The sequence below is a fragment of the Monomorium pharaonis genome, chromosome 3 (genome assembly GCF_013373865.1).
Source record: "Monomorium pharaonis isolate MP-MQ-018 chromosome 3, ASM1337386v2, whole genome shotgun sequence".
NCBI classification, from domain to species: domain Eukaryota; kingdom Metazoa; phylum Arthropoda; class Insecta; order Hymenoptera; family Formicidae; genus Monomorium; species Monomorium pharaonis.
The window spans coordinates 18,952,625-18,966,491 of NC_050469.1; the positions used below are offsets into that span (position 1 = coordinate 18,952,625).

Here is a 13,867-nt window from a genome sequence, read left to right on the forward strand (position 1 = left end):
AAAGCAGGCGCGCGCTTGCCTATCGCAATGCTCAGTCCATTCTATATGTCGATGGGTGCAATAAGTTAGAATGAGAAAAAATATACTTGTCTTACTTTAACTTATTGCACCGGTGCAACAGTGCAGCTAGAAAGAACAGACCATTTAACTTATTGCACCGGTGCAACAGTGCAGCTAGAAAGAACAGACCAATTTATGATCTTGAGACTGTAAAGGCCATAGACCTTATAGATATGGACCGGCAATTGCCTACAGTTTGTGTATAGAAAACGGTGTCCAGAAGAGGTGCGAAAGAGAAATAGACTTTTTAGTACTTCTTTCTCTAAAGTTACCGGAAATAACTATCGCGCATGTCAGCGCGCATGCATACCCAGACAGCACCAGATATCGTACGAATATTATACTCTCATACGTAATGTACTGTGATCATACCGAATATACGTAAAACATTCATATAACGTCTCAGTAGAATGTCATTTTGATATATCCTCAAGATAAACTTAGAATATAGCGACTGAACTTCGCAACTCCTACCGAATATACTGAGATTATATCTAATATACTCAAAACATCCGTAAAATATCCTATGATATATCTCATGTATATCTATCACATATTTCCAAAATATCCACGTAATATCGAAAGTGAATCATGTCAACGCTATCTATGATCTGTAACGTTACGCATTTTCGTCTGCCGTGTGATGCAGACACGTGGTGAAGTGTAGGGTGTGAACGTGCGAACACGAACTCACGGACAACGTGGTTTTCTCAGGAATTATGCCCAGATAACTCTGGTATGTACATAAGATATAATATAGTAACGTAAACTATAATAATATATATATATTGTATATATACATATATTATTTAGGTTATAACCTACAATTATCTGAGCATAATTTCCCAAAGCACCCCAGCGTATTCAACAGATATTACGCTTCATTTCTCGCGATAGCTTCCTGATGTGCAAAATGATTAATTCCTCTTCTTATTTTTTCTTGCTAATTCTGTATGTTTAATTCCTTGTTCCTTATTCCTCTCATTATGCATGAGCCCATATAATGTGAACATACTGTAGACATATTGTGAATATACTGAAGATATACTTTAGACATACGTATAACATTCTTAAGATATATTCGGTATATTCTCATAAACTGCCAGCGAAATTCTATGGGATAAGGCAACGCGGACATAGTACGTTATGAGTATATACTCGCCATATCACAGACGTATCTCTAATATTATACGAATATTGCAATATACTTTCGCAATATCCTATTATCGTTCTCATAATCTACATGTGCTGTCTGGGTACATATGTATATACCTATATATACACATATTAAGTTAAAACACGTGACTAGATCCGTGACCAATCATTGGATTTCACTGTATAATATGTGCAAGCATGCGCGAAACACATTTCCGGATTCTTTAAAAAGAGAAGTATGGACACGGTTTCGCTTGGTATTGCCAGTCCATATCTATAAGGTCTATGGTAAAGGCCCTCACACATGAATTGACATAACCATAACGTAAGGTTTTGACGCGTCGGATTGGGCGACCATAACCGTAACCGGCTAATTCAAGTACGTGATTGGTTGAAACCTTACAGTTACGGTTATGTCAATTCATGTGTGAGGGCCTTAAGCCCGGATCTACAATAGTGTAGTAAGCCTTATGCCATAAGGAATTAACCAATTATATTCGATTATTATTTTCATATTCGATTATAATTGGTCAATTTCTTATGGCATAAGGCTTACTACACCTATTGTAGATCCGGCCTTAAGGTTATTGCGATGTATTATACATATATATAAAACATTACCCAGTGAACACAGTAATATATAATAGAGCGTAAATCAAGTGTAAAGGAAAAGTGAATTATAATGTAATAACCCATACAGCACAGAAAGATTGCAGCAACATTGTGGCAACATTTCAACGCAAGATTGCAATATTGCATAAACGTTGTGAAATGTTGCTGCAAGGTTGCTGCAAGATTGCAGCAATGGTAAAATGTCCGCTTTTAGAAATATTGTTACGTAATATTGTAGCAATATTGCAGTAAAATATGTATGCAATATTATTCAGAAAAAGATTATTCAAAATAATTCATCTGATTTTAAATAACTATTTTGAATTTAACAAATACAGAGTGATTAGTGAAACTTCAACCAAAAGATAAACTTTGCAAGTTTTGTCTTTTATCTTATATAAGTACATTATAAGATGAGAGAGACAAAACTTACAAAATTTATCTTTTGGTTGACGTAATCACTCTGTTGTTAAATTCAAAATATAGTTATTTAAAACTGAATGAATTGATCGGATGATCGTTTGGTTGATGTCACTATAATCACTCTGTATTTGTTAAATTAAAAAATACAGTTATTTAAAATAATTTTGAATAATCTTGTACTCTGTTATACACAAATCTACATAATAATAGTTTTACACACAAATTAAAACTACTCCAGAATGCATGTATCTCTATAGATGAAAAATTTTAAATAATATAGAACGATCACTTTTACATTATTTTTGAAAAGTTACTGTAATATATTTATTCAAACTGTATTGAATATTAATTTTATCTATTTTCACTATTTTAATAATATTTTAAAATGTTGCTGCATCATTGCTGAAGTAATATTGTAAAATAATGTCTTTGCAATATCTCTGAAACATTACATCGCAATATGCAATGTTGCAACGTTGCAGCAATGTTGCTGCAAGCTTTTGTGCTGTATGGGAAAAGAGTGACAAAAGCGTTAATTAAATCTCTAAGAAACGTAAATTAAAACAGAACATAAAGAAAGTACACTTATCAAAATAATGTGGTATATACCCACACAGCACACTTTATCCTGAGGATATCCCAAATTATCCCAGACAGACGAAGGCGATCCCACGGATATCTCAATGAGTAGCTCTCGGGATATCCTACAAAAATATCTTAAAATATCGTAAAATATCTTAAGATATCATATGATCCCAGACAGCACCAGATATCGTACGAATATTATACTCTCATACGTAATGTACTGTGATCATACCGAATATACGTAAAACATTCATATAACGTCTCAGTAGAATGTCATTTTGATATATCCTCAAGATAAACTTAGAATATAGCGACTGAACTTCGCAACTCCTACTGAATATACTGAGATTATATCTAATATACTCAAAACATCCGTAAAATATCCTATGATATATCTCATGTATATCTATCACATATTTCCAAAATATCCGCGTAATATCGAAAGTGAATCATGTCAACGCTATCTATGATCTGTAACGTTACGCATTTTTGTCTGCCGTGTGATGCAGACACGTGGTGAAGTGTAGGGTGTGAACGTGCGAACACGAACTCACGGACAACGGGGTTTTCTCAGGAATTACGCCCAGATAACTCTGGTATGCACATAAAATATAATATAGTAACGTAAACTATAATAATATTATATATATATACATATATTATTTAGGTTATAACCTACAATTATCTGAGCATAATTTCCCAAAGCACCCCAGCGTATTCAACAGATATTACGCTTCATTTCTCGCGATAGCTTCCTGATGTGCGAAATGATTAATTCCTTTTCTTATTTCTTCTTGCTAATTCTGTATGTTTAATTCCTTGTTCCTTATTCTTCTCATTATGCATAAGCCCATATAATGTGAACATACTGTAGACATATTGTGAATATACTGAAGATATACTTTAGACATACGTATAACATTCTTAAGATATATTCGGTATATTCTCATAAAATGCCAGCGAAATTCTATGGGATAAGGCAACGCGGACATAGTACGTTATGAGTATATACTCGCCATATCACAGACGTATCTCTAATATTATACGAATATTGCAATATACTTTCGCAATATCCTATTATCGTTCTCATAATCTACATGTGCTGTCTGGGATGTCCCATTAATATATTTCGATATCCCCCAAAAACATCTTAAAATATTATAAGATATTGTAAGATATTCTATTATATCTTACGATATCCTATTACATCCAGATAAAATCCCATCATATCTTTTATCTCTACAATTAATAGAGCGTAAATCAAGTGTAAAGGAAAAGTGAATTATAATATAATAAAAAAGTGACAAAAGCGTTAATTAAATCTTTAAGAAACGTAAATTAAAATAGAACATAAAGAAAGTACACTTATCGAAAGAATGTGGTATATATTAATAATACTAAAAAATTATTAAAAAATGACATTAAAAAATTTTTTTAATTTTATACAAACAGAGCAAAAACAAACTATTTAATAAGTTATTCCACATGCTATTTTGCACGCATATCCCAGTGAACACATTTTATAGCGGCAATATAACATGGAAGTTACATGTAATTTAACATTGTTATTCTTGTGATATGTAGGTGCTATATAACATGGAAATAACCTGTTACGTAATATTTGTTATACGCAAGTGATATAGCTGTTATACATCGTTTTGGCGTTACAGTTATTCAACAAAAATTGTATAATCGTAACATAACACATTCGTATCAGTGTTATTACAGAACGATGCGTCGTAGTTGACTCAGAAATCAGACAACATTTTATAACATCCTAAATGACAGATCTATTTGATAATAAAAAAAATTATTATAAAGATAATGTTTTTTAAAATAACGGTTTGTCTACAATTACTGCGCACAAAAAATGCACAAAATCTAAATTCATCATGTGCTGAACAAAAACAAAATAATAAATGTATACTATTCAATTTTTCTTAAAATTACGATCTATATAGTTAACCATCTAATTAATCATTTGAACGCTTCAAAGATTAGTGCTAAATAGATCGCAATTTCCATCAAATTATTATTAAGGTTATGGAAAAAGATAAATTTAACAATAAAATTAATAAGTAAATAAATTAATGCTATTTATTTTTAATGTTTTGCAAAATTTAATTGCTTTTATAAAAAATAATATAGTTGCGTCAGTTTATAACATATAGGTATATGTAGACAATAACAAGTACGATATCGATGAGTCAAATTGGCGTAGCAGGTAGAGTACAAGGTTCGTCATCCTAAGGTCCCGGGTTCAAACCTAGCAGCGGCAAGTAAGAATAAAATAAAAAATAACAATTTAAATTTAATTAATTAATAAAAATTTATTCTAAATGTAGTATGTGCTGTTGATAAAAATTTTTTTTTTTTTAATGAAATTTGTATTTTATTTTATTTTTTTTTGTAACTGCTGTGTAACGGTTAGATAACATGTAATTATAACATGTTATATTGCTGAGTCGGAAATTGTAACTTACATGTAAGTTACGTGTAATTTCAGAGTAACGTAACCTGTTATATTCGGTTACATTGCTGTTACACTGCTGCTATATTATTGTGTTCACTGGGATGTAAAAATGAATAAAAAACTAAAACTTCATATTTATTCATAAAAATATAATTTAACTATATATATTTCATCCTTCTGATAAAATATATTGTAATAATCTATAACAAATATGTATGCATAGACAAGAAGTGTTCATGGATTATCACGCGGCGTTAGGATGCGTACGATCTTCGAAGTCAAGCAACGTCGGCAATGATTGACACTTGGATAGGTGACCGTTTTTTCAGATATAGAAGTTAAACATGCTTTAACGGGTACGACTGTGGCTTGGCTGAAACATGTTGTTATAGTCTTCTTCTTTTTACAAAATTACCATAAAAATAATTAGAATTTTTTATTTTTTGTTCAAGTTTTTTTCAATTCTTAGAAACTCTCAAAAATACTTAGAAATATTCAAAAATTTTCTAAATTAATCAAAATTTTTTATTTTTAAATTTTTTCGAGAAATGTTTCAATTCTTATAAAAAATCGGAATATTTATCATAAATCCTGAAAAAATTTTTTAAAATTCTGACAAATTTTTTTACTAGGGTATATTACGATATCTCAGGAAATTCCTTGGACATCCTCTGGATATCGTTTGAGATATCTACAGGATGTCAAATCGGTGGACATTTGTGCATCTCTTGGATATCCCTTTGATATCGCAGACGGTTCACGGATATCCAACGATATTACGATATCCCAAAATGACATCCCAGGGACATCCCTAGGATAATGTGTGCTGTGTGGGTATAGAGCTTTATATTGATGGTTGGAAGATATTCCATCTTTAAATCGAACTTATGATCTGACTCGACCCGACTCGAAGTCGAGTTGAGTCAGCAAATCGAAAACGCTATAAAATTTGACTATGAATATTGGCCTAAGTCAGCCATTCTGCTAAGGTCCTAAAGCCTGTTCTACATTAATCGCAGGCAGCCAGTTGCGACTTGCAACAGACAATAATTGTCGAGCTTTAATTAGAAACTAGGCGCTCATTGGCTATCGCAAGTCGCAAGCAGCCGGTTGCGACTTGCGACAGCCAATGATTGTCGAGCTTTAACTAGAAACTAAGCGCTCATTAGCTATCGCAAGTTGCAACTGGCTGCTTGCGACTTCTGTAGACGAGGCTTTAAGGGCCATCTACAATGGAGAGTTTTAGGCCGTAGCAGTAGTCGTAGAAATGTCTCCATTTCGTATTGCTTTACTGTTTACAGCCTACAGCAGACATTGAGCCAATTTATTGCGTGCTTACAATGAGCGTTGGGGCATTCGGGATTAGTTTTTGGTCGCCTTTCTTTGATGGCCGGCTTGTATGTTATTGCTACGTCGTTTTTATTCTAGACAGCATTGCCATAGTTTTAGTGCTGTTACGGCTAAAACACTCCATTGTAGATGGCCCTTTAAGGCCTGGTCTACAATGAGTCGTTAGTCGTTGGTCGTAAGAAATTTAACCAATCATGTTCGCTTTTCTTCTCTACAATCAACTATGATTGGCTAGATTTCTTACAATCAACGACTTACGACTCATTGTAGAAAGGCATAAAGGGCCATCTACAATGGAGAGTTGTAGGCCGTAGCAGTAGTCGTAGACAATATTTTCATTACGTACTGTTTTACTGATTACGGCCTACAACAGACATTGAGCCAATTCAGTGGGTGCTTACGATGAGCGTTCAGGTGTTCGGGGTTAGTTTTTAGTCACCTCTCTATGATAGCCGGCTTGTATATTATTGCTACGTCGTTTATATTGGGTGCGTTCCGAAATCTACTGCCAGTACTGACAGTACTGTTTTTTCGTTCCGAAATCGTTTTCAGCGTGCTGTCAGCAACTGTAAATTACTATCTATTCTACAAAAATAGACCCTAGGGAATTACTGACTTCCGGCTAATTTTACACATTGTCCGGAGGTAGTGCAAATTCAGTAAAGCATATGGTCGCCGTCCGCCGTACATTAATGTGTATAATTAAAATTGACGAGATTGTTAAAAAATTAATTGTAACAATGGAAACTGTTCGATACGAACTTATTGATGGCGACAATAACATTTATGAAGTGTTTCTGAAAATCACGCGATGATTATATCACACAATATTTTGTTCAATAATGAAATAATAGAGAAATTCTATTTTTTTATTATAATTCCTACCTAAAATGTGCTTTGAATCCTTCATCCGAAAGTAAAGCAATAACATTTTCAATATAATTTTTTATGCGTGGCCTTAATTCCAATGGTCTACGCTTAGTAATCATGTTTAAGACATTTAGAATTTCTTCCTCATCGTCTGATGAACTGTCACTGTCACTATTAATAACATTCACAATACCTTGCACTGCAATTATAATTGCATTGACATTTGCCATAATTAGATTGTATAAAGTTAGGTTTTTATGATGGCATCAACAGTTGCTGGTTTGACTGTAAACGCATTCCGTTTTTTAGTGTTGCCAGTATTCACTGGCGTTTCGGAACAGCTCAAACCCAGTAACTTCAGTAGCAGTACTGTCAGTACTGTCAGTAGATTTCGGAACGCACCCATTATTGACAGCGGGTGTTTATGATAATGGGTATCCGAGTAATTTTCTCTAGGACCGAAATATATGATAAGCACAACCATCTACTATCATCATGATTCGTGACAACTCAATGCTGTCCGGTATAGCCAAATCATCACGAGCAAGTTGCGAGTTCCGTGAGTTTGTAGCAGGTAACCTAAAAAGTACGACATAAATAATTTGATTATTACAATTAAAAATAATCTGTTTTTAATGTATGATAAGATTATTAACTTTAAAATAGTAATTATATGTAACACAATCATGTATTTTTAAAGTATTGTTTAAAGTAATATCAGAGATTATTTTATTTACAAATATTTATTTTGTCTATCAAGTTTCTATCATAACGGTATTATTTCAAAACCTAATATAATATTTTAATTAAACATTGATTCTCAATAAATGTTATTATTTATTATTAACTAACATATATATTAGAAAAGTCATCTTTTATTAAACGGATGGTGTTAACACTTTGAAACAAATGAGATAAATTATGTAAAATTACTAAATAAATCATTATTAATAATATTTTTTAGATTACAAGTAAAATAAAAATTTAAGTATAAATATTTTTCTTTCTTGTAACAACTGTTAATGATAAGTTGCATGGTGTTATCATTATTTTAAAAAATCATATATCTTTATGTATAAATATTATGCATGAATATTTCACTAATGTGAAACTAATAATAATGTTTACAATAAATTTTTTAAATTTGTAATACAAGTGCATAGTAAATTAAGATATACTGTAAACAGATATACGTTAGATATGCGTTAGATATACGTTATAATAGAAACTTGATAGACAAATTAATAAATAAAATATTTGTAAATAAAATAATCTCTTTAATATTACTTTAGACAATACTTTAAAAATACATGATTGTGTTATATAATTACTATTTTAATGAAGTTAATAATCTTACCATACATTAAAAACAGATTATTTTTAATTGTAATAATCAAATTATTTATGTCGTACTTTTTAGGTTACCTGCTACAAACTCACGGAACTCGCAACTCACAACTTGCTCGTGATGATTTGGCTATACCGGACAGCATTGAGTTGTCACGAATCATGATGATAGTAGATGGTTGTGCTTATCATATATTTCGGTCCTAGAGAAAATTACTCAGATAGCCATTATCGTAAACACCCAGCATGGTCGTAGATTTAGCGTTGTTACGACTAAAACACTCCATTGTGGATGGCCTTTAAGGGAGCGTTCCCATTGGGCGCGTCACGCGTCGCGTCGTCCTTTGCGCCCAATCAAAACGTCTATTATATTTTATCATATGGTTTGTTCGCGTCGCCATGCTCCGACATGCTCCTACTCACTCCAACGCATTCTAATAGGTTAGCGTCATCGGAATCAACGTATTGGAGTGCGTTGGAGTGAATAGGAGCATGTTGGGGCATGTGACACGAACAGACCTATAATAAAATGGGACGAAAAGACGAGCGTGACGCGCTCGGTGGGAACGCTCCCTATGGCAGTACGAAATAAAAATACTTTCTACGATTACGGCCTACGACTCTCCATTGTAGATGGCCCTTTAGTGTGCTTTCCAGCAAGATAGTGTAACAGTGTCTACTAGTGTGAGTGAGACACACTGATATGTTCTTTCTCACACTAATGGACACTGTGTTACACTGTGTCTTGCTGGAAAGCACACTTATTATAGAAACTCTATTCGGAATGGTTTTCGAGAGCTCAATGGCGTGAGTCGTGAGATGTGGATTGTCGAATTTGTCTGGTCAGTGTTGGTGTACCAGTGCCGAGTGTCGGTCGCATCGTCAGTTCGTCAGTTGGTAGTGGTTAACGATTGAGGCAAGTTAAGGCTGGTTGACGTTTACAGCATCACTCGCGCGATCGGCAGTGCTATTGTCCGCGCTACTTCGCGGGTGGTAGCTTGATAGGCTGACAGAATAGGCTACTAGACTTGCACTGCGCTTAGTGCTCCAATGCTCGTATTCGCAGGTGGATTGCATGACATGTACAGTCGCGCATACTACGGAGAATTGGTCGCGACGGGTGTGTTTATGACAATCTGAGGAAGAGAGAAAGACAGATCCTTTGTACTAATCGATGCAACGCGTCTGTATTACGTCAGTTTTTCAAGTCTTCCATCGAGATTTCGCAGCACATTTATGATGTAGACGTCCCTCGAGACGCATCAGGCGAGCCTCGGGGAAACGGACATTTGTTCCTGCGTAAGTACGACACGTGTCATCAACAAAAGAGTCCTCTTTTCTATCCACCTATCCTTACTATGCCCTTTCCATCTTTACTGTCTTTTCCCCTATGTCTGGTTGGCGCGCACGAGCCGGTATTAGATTATTTTGGTGTTTGAGCGGTGCGTAAGGTATATGCGTATAATGGTGTATGTACGCGCCAAGGTACATATGTACCAGCGATCGTACGTGATCGTCACGACGGCAGCAACGGCACCGTTATGCCGTGTACGTAAGGAAACGTACGTGTTTTCTTACCGTCACCTTTCTTTTACCTACCCTCTAGAGAGGGTAATTTTACTTTCGCCCATTCTTCATCCGTCCGCTTTCACGTCTCCACTTACCTCCTCTTACACACATGCACGCACGACACACACGCACGCACACACGCGCGCGTACGCACGCGCGCACACACACACACACACTACGAACATTCTTCTACCGAGCCGATTACGCCCAACGATAAAATTACATTGATTTTCTGTCACGTTGAAGCCAAGTGCTTGTGGCCAAAGACCAGATGTCTTTTTGCGAAATGCACACGCGATACGTACGTTTTACATCAAATTTATTATAAAACTTTTTCTCGATCGAGCAGGATCGTTTAATGCGGCACAATCCTATCAAATTACATTTTCAATATTATCAGATCGAAATTGTGGTAGCACACGAAAGAGAAAGAAAAAAGTACACGTTTGTGACACTCGACATAGGACGGGATTCATAGACCGATCTTAAGCTCAAGCATTGTCTTAAGTCTAGCTTCGAGCCGACTTGAGACTTACTTAACCAATGAAATAACAGCATTGACGTCTCAAGATCGTGCTTAAGCTGGAACTTGAATAAGATTCGACTATGAATTCCGGCCATAGAAATATATTACGCAAAAATACTAAAGATGTACAACATGTTACAAGAATCGTGTTTCAAGTATGGAAATGCTGGGAAATGTAGCCACAACGAAAGGACGTTGATCGAATGAAGCGGGAAAAGCAGGGAAGAGAAAGCGATGTGATGCGATGCGACGAGACAAGGGATCGCAAGAGAGCGACGTTATCTCGAATTAAATGATCGAGTAGCAGCTGCGGTATTGGTGCTCGCTTTGGGGAGAAGCGGCGACACGTCCACACGTTCACGTTTACTTATCAATGTTTATCTTTTTTGTCGACTTTACCGCTTGAAAGGCGCTTTCTCGTCGCAACTCGTGAGTTGTCAATTGACTGGGACATCGTTCAATTAAAAAATCTCGAAAGACGGCGGTAGTTTCTTCCGATTACGTGTTTTTCGCAATGCCATTTGTAAATTTTATCGCTTTTTTTTTTAAATAAATATCACAATTATTTGTATGGTGTGAATAGGATGTTATGTATGCGTGCCCATGTGACGGAACGTGCTTGATTATAGCGTTACACGCCGCATCATTCCTAACGTCATTTTCCAGCGTATATTTTTTACATGTTCTTCTTTTCTCGGTGATGCCCCTCTATCGTCCTCAAATCGTTGTAAAATAATACACAGTAGAGATTGATTACGATTTATGCAAATATCGAAGAAAAATGCGTATGTACATAAGCAGCACATTGACGAAATGAAAAAGCGGTTCACTTTTAAAGGAGTATAATCGGAATAGCGTAAGACTTGTTATATTTCGAAATGTGGTAACGCTGATGATGCTACTCACGTGGCGAGTGAGCAGGAAGCCGACCGGAAGCAGGAAAGTGAAGGAAGAAGACAATCTTCCGAGTCAGCCGAGGTCAGCGGATCTTTTAAGTCAAGGACATAGAATTATTCTACATAGGACGATAAGGCCGGATCTACAATAGGTGTAGTAAGCCTTATGCCTTAAGAAATTGACCAATTATAATCGAATATGAGAAGAATAATCGAATATAATTGATTAATTTTTTATGGCGTAAGGCTTACTACACTACTGTAGATCCGGCCTAAGATACAAATGCGAATACGACAGGCAATCAGAAATGTCAATGATATTATTGGCTGCCTTCAGCAGAAAAGCAGCTTTGCAACTGTTGTAAAATTCTTTAAGACCCGGTTCCACAACTCACGGTTAACTGCTAACGGGAGATTAATCGACTACCTATCTTTCTCTGTATTATTATCTAAGGAGAGACAGAAAATCTATTAACCTCCCGTTAGCAGTTAACCGTGAGTTGTGGAACCGGGCCTAACACAATTGGTTCTTGCCCTTAGGATCCCTGTCAGATCTAAATGTATAATAGCGAATTCGGTTGCTTGCACTGAGTGTATATTAAGACTTGTTTATAGTCAATTTTTATATTTAAGAATTATCTTAAATTCTTTTTAAAATACTTCTTAACCAATAAAATGATCTGTACAACATCCATAGAATTATTTTTTTGGTTAAATAGTTTTTGAACATGTATTCTTAAATATGAGAATACTGATGTAAAGTATGTAAACAAGCCTTAGTGCGCACTCAGTGCGCACTAGTGCAAGCAACCGAATTCGCTATATATCAATCATATAAAAGAATTTTACAACAGTTACAAAGCTGCTTTTTCTGCAGTCATTAACGCTTTTGTTTGACTGTCGCGTCCGTGTTTTTTGTGGCCTTAAAGCTAATCTATAATATGCGTTTTGCCTCTAGTTTTTTATTTTTTTTTTCCCTGTTTTTGCTTCTGCAATGTTTTATCAAAATTGGCAAAATAAAAGTTAACGAATTACAAAACAGATAGGAAACAGATAGTATTGATAATAGAGTGTCCAGTAGTCAGAAAAATCTGGGAATTGTCAGGAGAGTTTATAAACCTGAAAATATCAGGGAAAAATCATGAGTTTAGTAATTCATAATTACAATGTGATAGAGATAAAAAATAAATGAATGAATTAAAAAAATTTTTGTTTATTTAATTTTATTTAAAAATATTTATCATGTATTATGCGATATTAATTATCATTAAATATGTTTGATATAAGATATGTAAAATATAGTAATTTTTTACTAGGTTGTTAGTACATACCATTATAATATTTATTACAAGTCTGAAGTTGTTCTGTATATTCTGGTATTGGAATAAAATATATTAAGTATTAAATATGTTTATTAGTTAATATATTAAACAAATCATATTGAGTTAAGCAGTTATTAATTAATATGTGAATTTATGAATAATGATGTTTTAAAAAATGGGTGGCACTAGAATGCTCACTTGCATCAATTGGATAATTTAAAATATAATACAATGTTCTAATTAATGGATACAAGAGAAAAAACTATAGCAGCAATCACCTGTGAATGGCTGTGGTCAATCCGAACGTAGCCATTCTGGAGGTTCCCTTAAAAATAGATATTAAAAATTCACGGAAAATTCGGGGAATTTTTTTGTTAAATGTGCTGGACATCCTGAAAATAATAGTTCATACAAGAGCGAAACAGCAATAGATATGTATGTACAAACAAGAAACAAAGTAAAGGGCATATTGTAGATTAGCCTAGCCTTTAGGTTTTTCAATTTATCAACGATTATTTTTCACGGCCTGCACCTATCAAGGTCATCGAAAGCAGTTGAAGGTTACCAAAATGCTTGTTACAGGAAAAGTGAATTTTTATAAAATACTTATTGATTTTTTGTCTCAGTACTTGGTATAATGAATAACGATATTGCTGTTTTTCCAGGAAGATAATTTTTT

General features: G+C 34.4%; 1 protein-coding gene across 3 annotated transcripts in view; it reads left to right on the forward strand.

Annotated features, from left to right (window-relative positions):
* The first annotated feature begins 9,515 nt into the window (after positions 1–9,515).
* LOC105830731 (E3 ubiquitin-protein ligase AMFR) overlaps positions 9,516–13,867 on the forward strand; it is a 49,901-nt gene continuing 45,549 nt past the window's right edge. Inside the window, exons 1-2 of one of the 3 annotated variants that reach the window (XM_036284713.1) lie at positions 9,544–9,559; positions 9,646–10,174. The gene's annotated coding sequence lies outside the window, so the exon portion shown is untranslated. Of the gene's footprint in view, positions 10,175–13,867 lie in introns of all 3 variants that reach the window. The other 2 variants (XM_036284715.1, XM_036284716.1) reach the window with 2 other exon arrangements.